Source organism: Oncorhynchus mykiss, chromosome 1 (assembly GCF_057628025.1).
Source record: "Oncorhynchus mykiss isolate SJ-2025 chromosome 1, ASM5762802v1, whole genome shotgun sequence".
In the NCBI taxonomy this organism is placed as follows: Eukaryota; Metazoa; Chordata; class Actinopteri; order Salmoniformes; family Salmonidae; genus Oncorhynchus; species Oncorhynchus mykiss.
The window spans coordinates 83,266,783-83,289,071 of NC_143022.1; the positions used below are offsets into that span (position 1 = coordinate 83,266,783).

General features: G+C 44.3%; 1 protein-coding gene across 4 annotated transcripts in view; it reads left to right on the forward strand.

Annotated features, from left to right (window-relative positions):
• Positions 1 to 22,289, forward strand: part of slc29a1a (solute carrier family 29 member 1a) — a 75,766-nt gene that overhangs the window by 33,541 nt on the left and 19,936 nt on the right. Inside the window, exon 1 of one of the 4 annotated variants that reach the window (XM_021613149.3) lies at positions 11,244 to 11,618. The exons of 2 other annotated variants lie outside the window; for them this stretch is intronic. The gene's annotated coding sequence lies outside the window, so the exon portion shown is untranslated. Of the gene's footprint in view, positions 1 to 11,243; positions 11,619 to 22,289 lie in introns of those variants that run through there. One more of the 4 variants, XM_090242170.1, reaches the window with a different exon arrangement.

Sequence of the window (22,289 nt, forward strand, 5' to 3'; positions counted from 1 at the left end):
TGGCACAGCCCTGCTGCTTTGGCAGAAAAGAGGAGGATGGTTTGGATCAGTCTGACGCCCACCCATCTATTGGTGTATGTTGTATAAGGACAAATGTATTTCAGTTACTACGACTGTGGTATGTGGTTGTCCCACCAAGCTATCTGTAAGTCACTCTGGATAAGAGTGTCTGCTAAATTGCTAAAATGTCAAATGTATGTTGTTTTGGAATCTCTGTGGCTGAGTGTTACTTAAACCTGCTTCCACTCTCACAACATCCCCACTGAACTTCTGGAAATATAGTGCATGAGGGAAATTCAGACAGACATGACTGCAGCATGGTTCCTTTGCCCATAAATGACAACTAGTGATACCACTGACATGTTCAGAGCCAGGTGGAACCTGAACCTGTTTAATCTCACATTGATTTGCACGCTCAAGGTTCACTGACTCGATGGCCTTTTCCCTGAGTGGTGTCAAGGCATGTGAAATACCATGACAAATGTTTTACACTACATTTTTGAGGTATACATTCTATGTTGACATATGGAGAAAGTTTATATGACATGCTGTCAGATGGCTATAACCGTGCCTTTCAGAATGACAGGATCCTTGCAAGAGATGAGTGAGTTGACCTTCAGACTAATAGATTGAAAACATCCTGTCATGATATCCTCTTTATCAGCTAAAAATGCAGTGTGAGCCTTGTGCCTGGATAACATATTTTAAACTGCTATTGGTCTATTTAGTTATTTTAACTTACACTTTAGGTTACCTCAGGCCACAGATTCGTCTGGGTTCATGTATTTGTTTGCTCACCCAGATTCGGAAACGTAATCAGAACACGGAGCCAGTCTTCTAGATTCCATTCAACAGCTACAGGAAAAGGATATGGGGATTCTTTCTCCCTGTATGATTAAATGTACTGGACTGTATTGCTTATGGAGCAATGTTATGTGATTCCTGCGGGGAACCAGGCGATGATAGGTAATAGTATATCATTTTAGGAGTGAACCTAAACGACCCTGAATCCTCTCCATGACATATGGACGGGAAGCGGAGTGGACCGATAATCCTTTTATTCAGTCTACTGCACCACCGGTGTGTGTCTGCTGTCTGCCGTCTTGATGGCTTTAGCAGGTGCCTTCCAGGACCCATGCAAACAATTAGAAAAAGGTCACTAACAATCAAGGCTAATGGGTTGGTAGGACTGTGCTTGGCAACTCACTCTTGTTTTCTTTGGTATCGGTTTAGGTGATGATGGGAAGAGAACAATTGTGTAATGACTTCTGGACAAGGTAACAGGATGTACAGCCCTTCGAGGGTTGAGAATGTTGACCTTTTGTCTTGTGCTCGAATAATAGGGTTCAAAGGGGGAAGAAGGATCTACAGTAAGAAAGAAATCCCCTGCATCTAGATCCTATACATACAGAGATATGTAAATATATCATTAAGGACCTAAATTGAGATGGGGGGGGTGTTCAGATTTCCTTCCCCAACATATGGTGAAGTGATTTCAGCAGTGCCCATGTCATAATGAATTGAGTTCTTTCCGAAGCTCCATTCCTCTGCCAGGTATGTCACGTACAGGGCACACACAGATACCAACATGCCTTCAGGCACAAATCAACTCCCCCCACTGATCCCCCAAAAGCTAAACAGAATGTGCAGTTACACAACACAGCTCTTCTGGGATTGTGATACAGCTGTTGTAGATGTACTTTCAAATTTGCAAAACAAAACATAAGGAACACATCTTGGTCAAATTATTCAGGTCTGTGAAGGAATCTGTTTCAGATTGGATGTTCTGTCAGACTTTCAATAAATTCCTTAGAGCCTTGATTAAATAAATTAAATATAGTCATTTAATGTGTAGCAGCCACTGCCACATCCCACATAGCTGTGGATTTTAGAAGAACGCTATGAAAAACATCAGTCGGATTTGCCCAACTGAGACCTCTGTTTTCTTCCTTTACACTGTAGCAGTTCAGAGGTAAATCCACTGAGTTACAGTGTTTTATTCCCTGCAAAAACTCTAATCCTGCATGGGGTTCAGGGCTCTATCAACTCCTTTAAGAGTTAAAAAGGCTTTCCCAAGGACTTTGTTTCTGTCCTCTCAGTCTTAAATCTCAGTATGTTGTCAGAGACTTTCACTCCTTTTTGTGAATGTGTTTTTTCTTTCTTTGGTTGTTGTGCCACAAACTCAACAGGAAGTTCTAGAATAGGCATTGACTGTATGTTTGTGTTCGTATATTATTGCCTGTCGTTACTAAAATGGGTAGACAGAATTCAAACCAATTTGAGCAAGTAGACATCTTATCATGTTATGATACTGTAACACATGGAAAATGTTAAACTAATTGCACATCTGATATTAATATCGTGTTACTAACCGAAATAAAGTTGGTTGACTGGTCTAGTAGTGGGAGAAATGGAAGTAAGAAGGACAAGCTATACAAATGTAGACAACGACCACAGGTCTCACCCTGCCCATTTTCCCCCGTACTCCGGCGCTGGAAAAACACAGTCAGTGCTGTCCTGTTCTGTGTGCTTAGTGAGTTTTCCATCCTGGAGGAAGCCAAATAAAACAATGTGGCCGAGGTTGGAGAACTAGAGCCAATTATGACGATATACGCATTTTTGTTTTGAGCTTGTTTCAGAAATATAATTAGGTCTACTTCTTTAAAGTGTAATATGGCGTCGGGCCATTAGATTCTAGTGTTTCCCAACTCCGGTCCTCCAGTACCCCGAACAGCACACATTGTTGTTGTAGCCCCAGACAAAAACACCTGATTCAACTTGTCAAGTGCTTGATGATTAGTTGACTAGTTGAATAAGGAGTGCTTGTCCGGGGCCACAACAAAATGATGTACATTTGGCGGTACTTGAGGACTGGAGTTGGAAAACACTGCATTAGAGGACAGGTTTTGGACCTTCCCTCAGCAGCTAGCCCAGTTCCTTTGTGGGTTAGGGATCTGGGGTGTTTTGAGGGGAAGCTGCCAGATTACACCTCCTCCGATGGTCTCTGTCCAAACCACAGCAGCCTTATTTTAGACTAGACAGGGTGTGGGTGAAAGCAGTTGTACCATAAGAGCAAACAACAGTCTCACGCTCGGCATATCCAGTAGAATACTGTCAAAGCCGAACATAAACAACGCTTCAGACAATTCCATTCAAACACACTAATTCCATTCAACAGCCACAGCAGACAATCTAAAGAGCATTTGGAAACCCAAACTCAGAGCAATGCTTTATAGTGTTGTCCGTAGAAAAGGGCTCTCAGAGCGCTACATTTAGACACAAAGCTACAGTGCCTTCAGAAAGTATCCACACCACTTGACTTTTTCTACATTTTGTTGTGTTACAGCCTGAATTTAAAATAGATTAAATTGAGATTTTGTGTCACTAGCCTACACACAATACCCCGTAATGGCAACGTGGAATTATGTTTTTCAAAATGTTTACAAATGAATTAAAAATGAAAAGCTGAACTGTCTTGAGTCAATATGCTTTCAACCCCTTTGGTATGGCAAGACTAAATAAGGTCAGGAGTAAAAATGTGCTTAACAAGTCACATAATAAGTTGCATGGACTCACTTTGTGTGCAATAAGTGTTTAACCTGATTTTTTTCATTACTAGGCCTATCCCATCTCTGCATCCCAAACATACAATTATCTGTAAGGTCCCTCAGGCAAGCAGTGAATTTCAAACACAGATTCAACCACAAAGACCAGGGAGATTTTCCAATGCCTCGCAAAGAAGGGCACATATTGGTAAATGTCAGTAAAAACTGATATTGAATATCTCCCATTTGAGCAAGTTAGGAATTACACTTTGGATGGTGTATCAATATACACAGTCACTACAAAGATACAGGCATCCTTCCTAATTCAGTTGCCGGAGTGTAAGGAAACTGCTCAGGGATTTCACCATGAGGCCAATGTTGACTTTAAAACAGATACAGAGTTTAATGGCTGTGATAGGAGAAAACTGAGGATGAATCAACAACATTGTAGTTACTCCACAATACTAACCTAAATGACAGAGTAAAACGAAGGAAGTCTATCCATAATACAAATATTCCAAAACATGCGTCCTGTTTGCAATAAGGCAATAAAGTAAATCCAATACGACACATTATTGAGTACCACTCTTCATATTTCCAAGCATAGTGGTGGCTGCATCATGTTATGGGTATGCTTGTAATCGGCAAGGATTAGGGAGTTTTTCACGATAAGAATAGAGCTAAGCACAGGCAAAATCCTAGAGGAAAACCTGGATCAGTCTGACCAGACACTGGGAGATGAATTCACCTTTCAGCAGGATAATAATCTAAAAAAAACAAGGCCAAATCTACGCTGGAGTTGCTTACTAAACAGACAGTGAATGGCCTAGTTACAGTTTTGACTTAAATCGGCTTAAAATTCTATGGGAAGACTTGACCATTTCTGTTTGACTTGATCAACAACCAACTTGTCAGAAGCTGAAAAATTTAAAAAAGAATAATGTACAATCTAGGTGTGCAAAGCTTTTAGAGACACACCCAGAAAGATTCACAGCTGTAATCACTACCAAGGGTGCTTCTACAAAGTATTGACTCAGGGGTGTGAATACGTATGTAGTAAATAGGATATTTATTCTGTATTTCATTTAAAAGAAATATGCAACATTTCTAAAAATATGTTTTCACTTTGTCATTATGGGGTATTGTGTGTGGGTGAGAAAAAAATCAACTGAATGCATTTTGAATTCAGGCTGTAACACAACAAAATGTGGAATAAATCAAGGGGTGTAAATATTTTCTGACTGTAGATGTGGACATAGTAAATACACCTGCAGGGGTTTGGCCCTCACTAGTGTTTCACTGATCTCTGCATCTCCTCCACTGGGGAGGCTGTTTACTCATTTTACAGATTACTCATTTTACACACACTCAGATGAAGTAGCTGCCACGTAGAGTGCTTGGCTAAATTAGTTAATGTCCATTCTTGTTTCATTTCAACTGTCAGGCTCTGCAATCATGCTGACACCCTGTTCTGTTTCACCTGTCTTTGGGATTGTCTCCACCCCCCCCTCCAGGTGTCGCCCATCTTTCCCATTATCCCCTGTGTATTTATACCTGTGTTTTCTGTTTGTCAAGTCAACCAGCGTTTTTGTTCTCAGCTCCTGCTTTCCCCAGTCTCTCTTTTCTTGCCCGCCTGGTTTTGAACGTTGCCTGTCCTGACTCTGAGCCCGCCTGCTTGACTACTCTACCTGACCCTTATTGCCGATCTGTACCTTTGCCTCACCTCTGGACTATTAAACCATTGTTAATTCGACGTTGTCTGCATCTGGGTCTTACCTTCATACCTGGCCATGTCTGACCCAGCAGACCCGGGCCAGCTGCGCAAGCCATCTCCTCCCAAGGAGCCTCCATTGGTAGGCACGAGGAATTGGACAAGCTGCTAGAGCATTTCCGCGGGTTGTCTGCCTAAGTTGGTAACACCACTGCCACTCAGTAACTCGGCAGTTAGCAGCATCGCTCCACCTTCCCGGGAGCCCTGTTTACCTCCCCTGAACGCTTTAATGGAGAGCCGAGCACCTGTCGGCGTTTTTAGCTCAGTGTGCCCTCATTTTCGAGCTTCCGCCCTCCTCCTTCCCCTCAGATCGCACCAAGATAGCCTACCTCATCACGCTGATGTCTGGGAGGGCTCTCACCTGGGCTACCACCGTATGGGAACAACAGCCGGCCATGTGCGTGAGTCTGGAGGGGTTCGAGGTGAGGAAGGTTTTTAAATCCCCGTTCTCCGGAAGAAAAGCTGCCCGGAAGCTAATTCAGCTCCGGCAGGATGCCCACAGAGTGGCCGACTATGCGGTGGATTTCCACACGTTGGCAGCGGAGTGTGCGTGGAACCACTGTTCGACATGTTCCTGCATGGTGTCTCGGAGATTGCGGGAACAACGGATGGAGAGGAAATTTGATTTTGCTCACACGTCCAGGGATTCCACCTCGCCTCCGCATCATCCCGGAAGTCCCCGACAGTCCCGTTGTCGAGAGCACCCGAGGTATCCCGACCTTCCTTGAGAGTCACCGAAGACGGCCGAGGCACTGTTTCCCAAGCCTATGCAACTAGGCAGGGCTGAGCTATCGCCATCGGAACGGCAAAACAGGATCAACACAAGGAGCTGTCTGTATTGCGGGACTGTTGGTCATTTTATGTCCTCTTGCCCGGTAAAAGACCAGGCTCACCGGTAGGAGCTAATACTCTGGTGGGCCATATGGAGAACTTTTCTGATTCCCTTACTCACACCCCTTTTCATGTCATTCTGCTGGGGAAACCAGTCCAAATCTCTCCGGGTCCTCATTGACTCTGGGCACTCTATAGGTCGGGTCATCCATAACACCACTCCCATCAACCTACGTGTGTCAGGGAATCAATCCACTCATCAACTGGTCTACGGGTGCCTCAATGGCATTACTGTGAAGAACCGTTATCCGCTACCACTCATTTCCTTGGCCTTCGAGTCGCTCCAGGGGGCCACAGTTTTCTCCAAGCTGGATCTATGAAACACCTACCACCTGGTGCGGATACGAGAGGGGGACGAGTGGAAGACCGCCTTCAACGTGACTACGAATATCTGGTTATTCCCTTTGGCCTCACCAACGCCCCTGCCGTGTTCCAGGCTTTGGTGAATGATGTTGTCCACGACATATTGAACCGGTTCGTCTTCGTCTACATTGATGACATCCTCGTCTTGTCCCGCTCCCCCCAAGAACACGTGCTCCACAGTCTGAGATGTTCTCCAGCGCCTTCTGGTTGTTTGTTAAGGGGGAAAAGTGTGAGTTTCATCGCTCCACCCTTCCCTTTCTTGGCTACATCATCTCTGCTGGGAATGTCCAGATGGATGTCGAGAAGGTGAAAGCGGTGGTGGATTGGCCTCAGTCTACGTCCAGGGTGCAGCTGCAACGCTTCCTGGGGTTCGCCAACTTTTATTGCCGCATTATCCGGGGTTACAGCACCCTGGCCTCCCCCCTGTCTGCACTCACTTATACCAAGGTTCCGTTCACGTGGTTCTCTGCCGCTGACCGGGCTTTCCGGAACCTTAAACACCGCTTCACCACTGCTGCTATCCTGGTTCATCCTGACCTGTCCCGTCAGTTCGTGGTGGAGGCCGACGCTTCGGATGTCGGAGTGGGGGCTGTCCTGTCCCAACGTTCTGCCCTGGATCTTAAGCTGCATCCCTGCGCCTTCTTCCCTCACCGCCTCAAAGCCACGGAGAGGAACTACGAGCTTCTCCCGGTGAGGATGATGTTGAAGGAATCGAGGCACTGGCTAGAAGGGGCTGAACATCCGTTCATTGTGTGGACCGGCCACAAAAACCGGCCACAAAAACCTGGAGTATTTCCACACCTCCAAGCACCCTCCAGGCAAGCGAGATGGGCCCTGCTGTTTACCCGGTTCAACTTTTCCCTCACCTACCGGCTGGGTTCCAAGAACGTCAAGCCGGATGCTCTGTCTCACCACTATAAACCCACGGTAATCACCCCAGAGCCCGAGACCATCCTTCCCACCTCGTGCCTGGCGACGGCACTCAGCTGGGGATTCGGGAAACATGTACGGGAGGCGTAACGGTCCCAGCCGTACCCTGGGGGGGCACAGATAACCAGATGTTTGTCTGACGCTGTCCACTCCGCGGTCCTGGAGTGGGACCATTCCTCTAGGCTTGCCTGTCACCCAGGGCTCTCGTCGGACTCTGGCCTTAGTGCGACAACGCTTTTGGTGGTCTACTATGGTTCTGGATGTTGCCGTGTTTGTCGCCGTCTGCGCACAGAACAAGACTCCTCGGCAAGCTCCGGCTGGTCTTCTCCAACAACTGCCTGTCCCTCACCGTCCCTGGTCCCATTTATCTCTGGATTTTGTCACGGTTCTCCCCCCGTCTGAGGACAACACTGCCATCATGACTGTGGTCGACCATGTTCTCCAAAGCCGCCCACTTCATTCTTCTCCCCAAACTACACTCGGCCAAGGAGACGGACGAGCTTATGGTGCAGCACGTCTTCTGGTTCCATAGACTCCCGGTGCACATGGTGTCCGACCGGGGTTGGTAGTTCTCGTCCCAGTTCTGGAAGGCATTCTGCGCGCTCATTGGGTCGTCGGCCAGCCTGTCCTCCGGATTCCACCCCCAGTCCAACGGTCAGTTGAAGCAAGCCAACCAGGACTTAGAGACGACTCTTCGCTGCCTAGTCTCCACCAACAACTGATATGGGTTGAGTCAACAACTGATATGGGTTGAGTATGCCTGCAACACCCTTCCTTGCTCTGCCACGGGTCGCTCACCATTCAAGTGTTCCTTGGGATATCAGCCTCCGCTCTTCCCCGAGCAAGAGGAGGAAGTCAGAAATCCCTCTTCCCAGATGTTCATCCGCCGCTGTCGCCATAACTGGAAGAGAGCTTGGGCCGCTCTGTTGAAGACCACCTCCAGGTATAGGCGACAAGTGGATCACCACCGGACCCCTGCTCCACGCTATCGGTTCGGGCAGAGGGTATGGCTCTCCACCCAGGACCTGCCCCTCCTGGTAGAGTCCTGTAAACTTTACCCCCGTTTCATTGGCCCGTTCCCCATCTCTAGAGTCATTAGCCCCACTGCTGTTCATCTTTTGTTACCCCTTCACCCTACTTTCCATGTGTCTAAGATTAAGCCTGTGAGTGTTCGACCATGGGGCAGGGGTAATCAGTACCTGGTTGACTGGGAGGGTTATGGCCCGGAGGAGAGGTGCTGTGTCCCCGCTAGAGACATCCTGGACCCAGCCCTCATCGCCGACTTCCACCGCCGGCACCCCGGTCAACTAGGTATGCGCCCAAGTAGGACACCAAGTGGTGCCCCACAGGGGGGGGGGGGGTTTACTGTCACACCCTGATCTGTTTCACCTGTCTTTTTGTTCTCAGGTCCTGCTTTTCGCAGTCTCTCTTTTCTCACCCTCCTGGTTTTGACCCTTGCCTGTCCTGATTCTGAGCCCGCCTGCCTGATCACTCTGCCTGCCCCTGAGCCTGCCTGCCGACCTGTTAATTCGACGTTGTCTGCATCTGGGTCTTACCTTCATACCTGATACATGCATATTTCCCTTGTTTGTCTTCAGCATATTTCTCTTGATTGTAATACCGGATGTGCTATGGAAATGCTATTAGCTTGATTCTGAAATTCAGCTCCACGTTGTAAAGTCAGTTTTAGCACCTTCAATATCCAACCTCACCCAGGAGACTTTGTTACTATTAACAAAGTAGATTGTTGAGTTTTGAGATGACAAAACAGACATGGAATTGTAAACGTTCCCACACACTTTCAGAGAGTATTTGTTCTTATGGTAAATCTCCCCAAAAATATGTAATTATGTTTTTTCTTTCACCAAGTCTTTCAATTTGGTTGTCGGCAGTGGATAGAGAACATTTCTCAAATTAACTCACGATTGTGTTTTGACAACAAGTGCCACTTTTCAGAGTGGAATGTACATGCTCTTTCGGTTGGGAGTGATGACTGCTGCTGACCCATGACCAAGCAGGGCAAGCTGAATGTTCACATAATACCAGTCAGGTGTATGTCTTCAGACTATACCTCCCTTGTAAGAGCATAAGTCCTATTGGATGTGCTCTGGCGTTATCTCTCCCTAACTTGATTTGATCTACTGTATGGTTTGAATTGTAAATCACAAGTCAGCCTTGTGACTTGCTGTGCGTGAGTGGTAATTGAGGAGCGATGGTGGTGAATACTTTCACAGTAGGGTCCTAAGGGGTATACGATTGTAAAGTACGTTTTGAACCTTCAATCATTCTGCCTTTTGAGACCAAGTGAGTATTTTAAACTGGCCTCAAATGTTTACTTGCACTTTTTATTGACTGTAATTACAGCATTGCCTCAAACCATTAAAAAAATTAATTGGCCTAGAGAGAGGCTACACGAATCCACAAGGAGTAGCTTATCATTTGAACCATCATTTATCAAGTCAGCCATATCAGCCATGGTTCTGAAAATGAAGTCAAAACTGTAAATGAATGAGGTTATCTCAATAATATATTAAAATAATGAAGAAAATCTTTATATTTTGAACCAAGATTGAAGTAGAACTCAATTAACTCTGATCAATCCATGATAAGGGTGTGTTCGAATCGGCAGGAGAGATCTGAGGGTGTGCATTTTTATATTGAGGGACTTAATTTAAAAATTGAGGGAAAGGATGAAAAAACGGAGAACTGATAAGCCTGGCCTGTTTTTCTTTCAACACAATTACCCCTAAGGCCCCCCGTAGAATGAAGTAGAACTATCATGTTACCACGGAGATCTGTATATAATTACGAAATGCTCATGTCTTCGTCCTAACAATAGGAGTCGTTGCCCCAAAGGTGGAAAGGCAGGCAAAAGCTTAGGTCCAAAATATGCCCATAGAAACACATGGGTCTTATTTTGGCCAGATTTTGGCGAGCTTAAAACCTCTCGCTTCACCTATTCCTGTCTGGTTACCATTTTGAGAAGGAGAGCGCAAATATGAGGAGGACTGGAGGTCAACTTTGATAGCTTGCTACAACTATAATAGATTTGTATTAAAAACAATATGTTTCTTGCCCATGATGTATTTATCAATTACTGACTTCACAATAAGCCAGATTCAAGTAATTTACATTGTGGTGCTGAAACTTGGAGCAGCTCATTGTGCTGCAGGTAGGCATATTTGAGTAGGCATAATCCATTTCAATGTCTTCATCTAAATGAGACTTTACTAACAACAAGAGGGCTTTGCATTGGAGCCTATTTCTTCCTATGTAAGAAATTAGGCTATAGGCTGCTCTTTCCATAGATGTGTCGGTCAATTCCTCCACCCACCATGCACTATTTACATATCCTAAAGCACAGGCCTACCCCTTGTTAGTTTAAGATTTATAAGAAAAATAACAGTACTTAATGCTACAAACAAGCTGTAAAATACCCGGGAAAGATGTGACTGATGCATATGGGGATATTATTGTTTAGTTTATTTGACATTCAGAGGCTGAGCTATAACCTTCTATAGTCGAGGAGACTATAGAAGGGGAAGTGATCAAATTCTGACACTATCAATTGATTAAATTATTCACATACCTGTTGTAGAATATATGTTGTATTCAGTGAATTATTTGAAAAGTAATTAATTAGCTAAATCAATGCTTTGGTGATAGATAGTATCTTTAGGTTATGATCACCAAACAGTTAGTGATATTTATCAGTCATATTGGTCAAGGGGAGAGCCCTATAAATCAGTGATGGGGCGCGTTAGCAGAACACGACGTTTTGGAAAGTTCAGATATAAACGTGATATGTAAACATAGAGACACGTAGAACAAGGAATCATGTCGGCTCTATTCATGGTATTTATATCTGCAAAGTTCAACAACGTATGGTAACTGAACGTGGCCCTGCTGGGGTTTATTCATTACGCCAAGTATGTTGCAAAACGTTTCGTCTGTTGAAAAACAACGTTGTGCAACAGAAACGGTCAACGTTACAAGATGTAATGAATACACCCCTGTCACTTCATGAGTTGGGGATATCCATGCGGCGACTCACTATTTCGTAAATTCGGAATCTAATCTGGACAGCGTTGAGGATAGACTACTCTTCTCACGCTAAGGTACTGTTGCATTAGAAAATTGTATTTAACTTTTTGTTGAAAACTACTTGTACATTTATATATCAATTGTAGAATATTTTACAAATGAGTAAATTATTGCAGTAACTTGTACCGCTCGCCGAGTAGCTACAATTCATGATTGCGCATTTTGTTTACGAATGAGTGACGTTAGCTTATTTCTTTGAGATGTCGCAATTGTTAGCTAAAAGTTATTCTCATAGCTACACTGTCATTTTTTAAAAATATTTTTTTACAACATGTTCCCCGCCTTGGTGCTGAAAAACACCGATGGTTTGTTCTAGAAAACTCTGTTGTCCTGATTTGTGAATACATTTAGCGCCAACTTTGAAGCGCGCAAAGTAGTGCGGCAAAAACAAGACAAGAAGACTGTCGGGTTGCGTGTCTGGCTAAACACCAATCTGTTTATTAACGTTAGGTAGCTGTCCAATTCTTGTGATCGGACGTTGCATTAATGTTTTTTCTTCTTTCTGAGTAAGCACGTTCGCTCATATGAGTTGGCTAGCTCGCCCTGTCAGTTAACAATGCCGAAACTGGTCACGTCTTTGATATAGTTGTGTACTCGCATGACACATGTTACTTTCAATGTTTCCCAGAAGACTTGGCTATACTATAGCCTACTATATCCAGGTCATAGAAGAATGGTTAGCCCAGCGTTACCTCGCTCGTCTTGGTGCGTGCTGTCGTTCACATGTGTCAGTGCTATTTTTGGTCATCTTCCTTGTGGGTCACGATAATGGCTTCTTTGTCTTATCATGAACAGCTGATGAACTGCAGCTGAGTTAGTTACTACCATACATTAGTGGTTACTACTAGCTAGAACACAGACAGCAACCGGGTTCACTCCTGTGTGAAATGGGGGGCATGCCACGCAGTTACAATGTATTTAAACATTTACTGTTACTAGTTGCCAATGTCCATATTCAGAGAGTTTGAGTATCATTGTTAAATTGGTCTTTTTTTAGTGGCGTGAAATAATTGGTGGCAAAGGGGGAGGGTCATTGAGAACTATGCCTTTGGGGACCAGCTAGTCTCTTTTTGGCAGCAACTTTTGTTTTCAGTTCTTTCCTTTGGTCAGATAGGAGGACATCTGCTTTGATTTGGCTGACACAGTGCACTCACTACTCATCTGCTGGTTGGTGCCTCCTACTGTTCAGAGGCAACTGTCACCAACCCTTGAAGTGTATAGTAAACTAATATGTTTAATATGTTGGTCGTTTAGGTAATATACAAAGTAGGGTTAGGCAAAAACGGTATTACCGGTGGTGAAAATCTCACCCCTGCCAGAACCCCACCTTTCTAATTTCCTTAATTTTGTGGCTGGAGTCAAATACTTTGTGGCACACATCAGAGTCAAATACTTTCTATAGAACAAACTATACGTCAGGATAGGCAAACAAAATGAATAATGAATGTACAGTTGGAAGTTTACATACACTTAGGTTGGAGTCATTAAAACTTGTTTTTCAACCTCTCCACAAATTTCTTGTTAACAAACTATAGTTTTGGCAAGTCGGTTAGGACATCTACTTTGTGCATGACATACTGTAAGTAATTTTTACAACAATTGTTTACAGACAGATTATTTCACTTATAATTCACTGTATCACAATTCCAGTGGGTCAGACGTTTACATACACTAAGTTGACTGTGCCTTTAATTAAACAGCTTGGAAAATTCCAGAAAGTGCCTCTTCACTTGACATCGTGGGAAAAATAAAAATAAATCAGCCAAGACCTCAGGAAAAAAAAGAAAGTGTAGACTTCCACAAGTCTGGTTCATCCTTGGGAGCAATTTCCAAATGCCAGAAGGTACCACGTTCATCTGTACAAAAAAATAGTACACAAGCATAAACACCATGGGGCCATCATTACGCTCAGGAAGAAGATGTGTTCTGTCTCCTAGAGATGAACGTACTTTGGTGTGAAAAGTGCAAATCAATCCCAGAAGGACCTTGTGAAGATGCTGGAGGAAAAGGGTACAAAAGTATCTATATCCACAGTAAAATGAGTCCTATATCGACATAACCTGAAAGGCCGCTCAGCAATGAAGAAACCACTGCTCCAAAACCTCCATAAAAAAAAAGCCAGAAACTGCACATGGGGACATCGTTATGACCAGTGTTATGCTTGGAGGAAAAAGGGGGATGCTTGCAAGCTGAAGAACACCATCCCAACCATTTAGCACGGGGGTGGCAGCATCACGTTGTTGGGGGTGCTTTGCGCCGGAGGGACTAGTGCACTTCACCAACTAGATGGCATCTTGAGGAAGGAAAATTATGTGGATATATTGAAGCAACATCTCAAGACATCAGTCAGGAAGTTAAAGCTTGGTCGCAAATGTGTCTTCCAAGTGGGCAATGACCCCAAGCATACTTCCAAAGTTGTGGCAAAATGGCTTAAGGACAACAAAGTCAAGGTATTGGAGTGGCCATCACATAGCCCTGACCTCAATCCTATAGAAAATGTGTTGGCAGAACTGAAAAAGCGTGTGCGAGCATGGAGGCCTAGAAACCTGACTCAGTTACTCCAGCTCTGTCAGGAATGGGCCAAAATTCACCCAACTTATTGTGGGAAGGCTACCCAAAACATCTGACCCAAGTTAAACAATTTAAAGGCAATGCTACCAAATACTGATTGAGTGTATGCAAACTTCTGACCCACAGGAAATGTGATGAAATAAATAAAAGCTGAAATAAATCCTTCTCTCTGCTATTATTCTGACATTTCACATTCATAAAATAAGTGGTGATCCTAACTGTCCTAAAACAGGTAGTTTTTACTAGGATTAAATGTCAGGAGTTGTGAAACTGAGTTTGTAAATGTATTTGGCTAAGGTTTATGTAAACGTCCGACTTCAACTGTATGTGTGTTATATTAAACATAGAAGAGGGAGTAAAATGTTGGCAAGCAATAAACATTGCAGAACAACTATGGCTGAATTATTATCCTTACACACTGAATCGCTGTGTCTCCAGCTCGCCTAGCTACTCACTGGACCCTATGCAAACTCGTCTACGCATGCCTTTCCCTAATGTCAATATGCCTTGTTCATTGCAGTTTTGCTTAGTGATTATTGTCTTATTTCATTGTAGAGCCTCCAGCCCTGCTCAATATTTCTTATCTAGCCCTTTTGTTCCACCTCCCACACATGCGGTGACCTCACCTGGTTTAAATGGTGTTTCAAGAGACAACCTCTCCCATCGTCACTCAATGCCTAGGTTTACCTCCACTGTGTTCACATCCTACCATACCCTTGTCTGTACATGATGCCTTGAATCTATTCTTCCGCGCCCAGAAACCTGCTCCTTTTACTCTCTGTTCCGAATGCGCTAGACAACCAGTTTTTATAGACTTTAGCTGCACCCTTATCCTACTCCTCCTCTGTTTATGTAGAGCTTAATCCAGGCCCTGCAGCGCCTTGCCCCACTCCCATTCCCCAGGCGCTCTCATTTGTTGACTTCTGTAACCGTAAAAGCCTTGGTTTCATGCATGTTAACATTAGAAGCCTCCTCCCAAAGTTTGTTTTATACACTGCTTTAGCACACTGCCAACCCGTATGTCCTAGCTGTGTCTGAATGCTGGTTTAGGAAGGCCACCAAAAATCCTGAAATTTCCATCCATGACTATAACATTTTCCGACAAGATAGAACTGCCAAAGGGGGCGGAGTTAGCCTGCAGAGTTCTGTCACACTATCCAGGTCTGTGCCTAAACAGTTTGAGCTTCTACTTTTAAAAATCCACCTTTCCAGAAACATGTCTCTCACTGTTGCCGCTTGTTATAGACCTCCCTCGGCCCCCAGCTGTGCCCTGGACACCATATCTGAATTGATTGCCCCCCCCATCTATCTTCAGAGTTCGTACTGTTAGGTGACAACTGGGACATGCTTAACACCCCGGCCGTTCTACAATCTAAGCTAGATGCCCTCAATCTCACACAAATGACCAATGAACCTACCAGGTCCAACCCCAAATCCGTAAACACGGGCACCCTCATAGATATCATCCTGATCAACCTGCTCTCTAAATACATCTCTGCTGTCTTCAACCAGGATCTCAGCGATCATTTCCTGCGTCCGTAATGGGTCTGCGGTCAAACGACCACACCTCATCACAGTCAAATGCTCCCCAAAACACTATAGCGAGCAGGCCTTTCTAATCGTCCTGGCCCGGGTATTCTGGAAGGATATTGACCTCATTCCGTCAGTAGAGGATTCCTGGATATTCTTTAAAAGTGCTTTCCTCATCTTAATTAAGCATGCCCCATTCAAATGTTTTTTTGAACCAGGTACCGATATAGCCCAGACCACAAAAACATCCTTTGGTGTACTGCATTAGCATCAAATGTCCCCCGCGATATGCAACTTTTCAGGGAAGTTAGGAACCAATATATTCAGGCATTTAGGAAAGCAAAGGCTAGCTTTTTCAAACACAAATTTGTATCCTGTAGCACAAACTCCAAAAAGTTATTGGACATTGTAAAGTCCAGGAAGAATAAGAGCACCTCCTCACAGCTGCCCACTGCACTGAGACTAGGAAACAGTGTCCCCACTGATAAATCCACGATAATTGAGAATTTCAATAAGCATTTTTCTACAGCTGGCCATGCTTTCCACCTGGCCACCCCTACCCCGGTAAACAGCTCTGCACCCTCCCCTCAGCAACTTGAACAAGCCTCCCCCATTTCTCCTTCACCCAAATCATCAATCTGGATGTTCGGAAAGAGCTGCAAAATCTGGATCCCTACAAATCAGCTGGGTTCGAAAATCTGGACTCTCTCTTTCTAAAATCGTCTGCCGAAATTGTTGCAACCCCGATTTACTAGCCTGTTCAACCTCTGTTTCTGTCTGAGATCCCCAAAGATTGGAAAGCTGCCGCGGTCATCCCTCTCTTCAAAGGGGGAGACACTCTACACCCAAACTGTTACAGACCTATATTCATCCTGCCCTGCCTTTCTAAAATCTTCGAAAGCCAAGTTAACAAACATTTCACTAACCATTTCGAATCCCACCGTACCTTCTCCGCTATGCAATCTGGTTTCCGAGCTGGTCATGGGTGCACCTCAGCCACGCTCAAGGTCCTAAACAATATCATAACCGCCATCGATAAAAGACAATACTGTGCAACTGTACTCTGTCAATCACCACATTTTTATCGACAGACTCAACAGCCTTGGTTTCTCAAATGACTGCCTCATCTGGTTCACCAACTACTTCTCAGACAGAGTTCAGTGTGTCATTGGAGGGCCTGTTGTCTGGACCTCTGGCAGTCTCTATGGGGGTGCCACAGGGTTCAGTTCTTGGGCCGACTCTCTTCTCTGTATACATCAATGATGTCGCTCTTGCTGCTGGTGATTTTCTGATCCCCCTCTACTCAGACGACACCATTCTGTATACTTCTGGCCCTTCTTTGGACAGTGTGTTAACAAACCTCCAGACGAGCTTCAATGCCATACAACTCTCCTTCCGTGGCCTCCAACTGCTCTTAAATGCAAGTAAAACTAAATGCATGCACTTCAACCGATCATTACCCGCCCATCCAGCTTCACTAGCCTGGACAGTTCTGACTTAGAATATGTGGACAATACAAATACCTAGGTGTCTGGTTAGACTGTAAACTCTCCTTCCAGACTCACATTAAGCATCTCCAATCCAAAATTAAATCTAGATTCGGCTTCCTATTTCACAACAAAGCATCCTTCACCCATGCTGCCAAACATACCCTCGTAAAACTGACTATCCTACTGATCCTTGACATCGGTGATGTCATTTACAAAATAGCCTCCAACACTGTACTCAGACTACATCCAGTTTGCCATCCGTTTTGTCGCCAAATGGCCCCATATAGTACACACCACTGCAACCTTTATGCTCTCGTTGGCTGGCCCTCGCTTCATATTAGTCTCTAAACCCACTGGCTCCAGGTCATCTATAAGTCTTTGCTAGGTAAAGCCCCGCCTTATCGCAGCTCACTGGTCACCATAGCACGCGCTCCAGCAGGTATATTTCACTGGTCTCCCCCAAAGCCAATTCTTCCTTTGGCCGCCTTTCCTTCCAGTTCTCTGCTGCCAATGACTGGAACTAACTGCAAAAATCAGTGAAGCTGGAGACTCATATCTCCCTCACTAGCTTTAAGCACCAGCTGTCAGAGCAGCTCACAGATCATTGCACCTGTACATAGCCCATCCAACAACCTCATCCCCATATTGTTGTTTATTTTTTTGCTCCTTTGCACACCAGTATCTCTAGTTGCACATTCATCTGTCACTCCAGTGTTTAATTGCTAAATTTGAAATTACTTTGCCACTACGGCCTATTTATTGCCTTACCTCCCTAATCTTACCTCATTTGCACACACTGTATATAGACTTTTTTTCTATTGTGTTATTGACTGTACGTTTTGTTTATTCCATATGTTGTTTTTTTTCGCACTGCTTTGCTTTATCTTGGCCAGGTCGCAGTTGTAAATGGGAACCTGTTCTCAACTGACCTACTTGGTTAAATAAAGGTGAAATAAAAAAAAACACTTTCAAATACTAGTCGAATAAGATTTTGGAGAGATGACGAATTTTGGCAAAGAGTTTATTTGTAGACTAATACAAATCAGTAGAGGATTTATGTACGGTAGACATTGGCAGGGCCGCATGTGGCCCCTTGGTGCGGCGAGGACGCGGGCGCTGAAGAGGGGGTTCGCCCAGGGCGCCATACAAGCTAGAACCGCCACATACACTTGAAAGAAATAGCCAAACCAAAAACTGCGGACATAATTGCTTTCTGCTATTAACATCAGTGAAATGTAGGCTAAATTGACAACGGAGTGAAGAGCAGAAATCTCATCTAGCAAGCAAGTCGTAGGAATGAAGACCACGAAGGGGGGGACAATTCTGTCGGGGAGATTTTTGTTTTGGCACAAAACCGGAAGTGCACACAAGGGGTGCTTTTAAAAACCAATGTATTCCCCCCCTTGTACAAAACAATTTAGGTAACAAGGATCTTGCTCCAGGAGGGGATTTAATGTCTCTACTGTAACCAAGAAGTTTGATCTTGACATCTAGCATGTTAACAAACCAAATGCATAGCTGGAAGCCTTAGCTGGAGATAATTTATTTGACACTTAGATTTCTTATAGTTAGTTATAGGCAGTGCCATATAAATTAGGATACATTTTTCAAAAGTGATCAAGCATAAAGAATGAATTTTTGTAGTGTTGTGAGCTGTTCATGTTGAGTATCCTGGTATACAAAGAATGCCATCATGTTTCCTATTAGTCCTAAATGCATATGAAAGGTGAGTTGAAGAGCTTCAGTACAGTAATGGTGTGTGTGTGTGTCAGTAGTATCAGTGTTCTTTCCTGCCTGGACTATCATGTGCCTTGGAATTATCGTCACAAAGCTGAATTTAACAGCATTATTTCACTTTACACACACAGACAGTTAGGGCTGGGTGATATGGCCAAAATCTCATATCCCGATATAGGTAATTTCATATCCTGACAACGATACATATCACAATCGGAGGTCGACCGTTTTTATCGGCAGGGCCGATCTCAAGTCTTCTTAAGTCGGTAATCAGCATTTTTGGATGATTATGGCCGATTACATTGCATTCCACCAGGAAACTGCGGAAACTGGCCAAAATTCACCCAACTTATTGTGGGAAGTTTGTGGAAGGCTACCTGAAACGTTTGACCCAAGTTTGACCCAAAAACAATTTAAAGGCAATGCTACCAACTACTATTTGAGTGTATGTAACCTTTTGACCCATTGGAAATGTGATGAAATAAATAAATCATTCTCTCGACTATTCTGACATTTCACATTCTTAAAATAAAGTGGTGATCCTAACTGACCTAAGACATGGAATTTTTACTAGGATTAAATGTCAGGAATCGTGAAACTGAGTTTAAATGTATTTGACCAAGGTGTATGTAAACTTCTGACTTCAACTGTATGTATGTATGTATGTATGTATAAAATATTGGGGGCTTGTATCTTTGGATGTTATTTTGGCATTAATACGTGTCAGACATCAATTTACACTTGGTATCTTGGGTCGAGTGTTAGCACCAACTCACGAAACCCCTGTCCCTCGACCGTGTAAATTGGGGCCATGTCTTTGCAGATGTAAGTTGTAACGGCAGCTGTTATCTCCTTCCATCTTCGGGATTCTTTGTCACATGGTGTGCCGCGGGCAAAAGCCTCTTGTAACGTCTTTTTTTTTTTTTTGAGCACTTGACTGTACTTTTTTGGGTCATTTTTTTTTCTTTATTTAACCAGGTAGGCCAGTTGAGAACAAGTTCTCATTTACAACTGCGACCTGGCCAAGATAAAGCAAAGCAGTGTGATAACAACAGAGTTACACATCAACAAACGTACAGTCAATAACACAATAGAAAAATATATGTACCGTGTGTATAGAAGAGTAGGAAGGTAAGGTAATAAATAGGCCGTAGAGGTGAAATAATTACAATTTAGCAATTAAACACTGGAGTGATATATGTGCAGATGATGATGTGCAAATAGAGATCCTGGGTTACAAAAGAGCAAGAGGATAAGTAACAATGTGGAGGTAGTGTACAGGTACAGTGATCGGTAAGCTGCTTTAACAGCTGAATCTTAAAGTTAGAGAGGGAGATATACGTCTCCAGCGTCAGTGATTTTTTTTGCAATTCATCCCAGTCATTGGCAGCAGAGAACTGGAAGGAAATGCAGCATCAGGAAGTGTTGGCTTTGGGGATGACCAGTGAAATATACCTGCTGGAGCGTGTGCTATCGGTGGGTGTTGCTATGGTGACCAGTGAGCTGAGATAAGGCGGGGCTTTACCTAGCAAAGACTTCGATGACCTGGAGCCAGTGGATTTGGCGATGAATATGTAGCGAGGGCCAGCCAACGAGAGCATACAGGTCGCAGTGGTGGGTAGTATATGGGGCTTTGGTGACAAAACGGATGGCACTGTGATAGACTGAATCCAGTTTGCTGAGTAGTATTGGGGGCTATTTTGTAAATGACATCGCCGATGTCAAGGATCGGTAGGATAGTCAGTCTTACGAGGGTATCTTTGGCAGCATGATGGAGGCTTTGTTGTGAAATAGGAAGCTGATTCTAGATGTAATTTTGGATTGGAGATGCTTAATGTGAGTCTGGAAGGAGAGTTTACAATCTAACCAGACACCTAGGTATTTGTAGTTGTCCACATATTCTAAGTCAGAACCGTCCAGGATAGTGATGCTTTTCGGGCGGGAGAGTGCGGGCAGCAATCTGTTGAAGAGCATGCACTTAGTTTTACTTGCATTTAAGAGCAGTTGGAGGCAACGGAAGGAGTGTTGTATGGCATTGAAGCTTGTCTGGAGGTTTGTTAGCAGAGTGTCCAAACAAGGGCCAGAAGTATACAGAATGGTGTCGTCTGCGTAGAGGTGGATCAGAGAACCAGGCGAGGCAATCATTTGAGAAGCCAAGGCTGTTGAGTCTGCCGATAAGAATGCGGTGATTGACAGAGTTGAACGCCTTGGCCAGGTCGATGAATACAGCTGCACAGTATTGTCTTGTATCGTTGGCAGTTATGATATCATTTAGGGCCTTGAGCGTGGCTGAGGTGCACCCATGACCAGCTCGGAAACCAGATTGCATAGCGGAGAAGGTACGGTGGGATTCAAAATGGTCGGTGATCTGTTTAACTTGGCTTTCGAAGATTGTAGAAAGGTAGGGCAGGATGAGTATAGGTCTGTAACAGTTTGGGTGTAGAGTGTCTCCCCCTTTGATGAGGGGGATGACCGCGGCAGCTCTCCAATCTTTGGGGGATCTCAGACGATACGAAACAGAGGTTGAACAGGCTATTAATCGGGGTTGCAACAATTTCAGCGGATAATTTTAGAAAGAGGGGGTCCAGATTTTCGAGCCCAGCTGATTTGTAGGGGTCCAGATTTTGCAGCTCTTTTAGAACATCAGGTGTCTGGATTTGGGTGAAGGAGAAGTGGGGGGGTGGTGGCTATTTGATGCCAATGCAGAACGCCACAGGATGTTTTTGTACTGGTCAAGGACAGTCAAGTCTGGGGTGAACCAAGGGCTATATCTGTTTTTAGTTCTACATTCTTTTGAATGGGGCATGCTTATTTAAGATGGTGAGGAAAGCATTTTTTTTTATAGCATCCAAGCATCCTCTACTGACAGGATGAGGTCAATGTCCTTCCAGGATAGCCGGGCCAGGTCGATTAGAAAAGCCTGCTCGCTGTATTGTTTTAGGGAGCGTTTGACTGTGATGAGAGGTGGTCGTTTGACCGCAGACCCATTAGGGACGCAGGAAATGAGCAAATGATCGCTGAGATCCTGGTTGAAGACAGCAGAGATGTATTTAGAGAGCAGGTTGATCAGGATGATATCTAAGAGGGTGCCCGTGTTTACGGATTTGGGGTTGTACCTGGTAGGTTCATTGATAATTTGTGTGAGATTGAGGGCATCTAGCTTAGATTGTAGGACAGCCGGGGTGTTAAATTGGGACATGCTTATGTCACCTAACAGTACGACCTCTGAAGATAGATGGGGGGCAATCAATTCGCATATGGTGTCCAGGGCACAGCTGAGAGCCGAGGGGGGTTTATAACAAGCGGCTACGGTGAGAGACTTGTTTCTGGAAATGTGGATTTTTAAAAGTAGAAGCT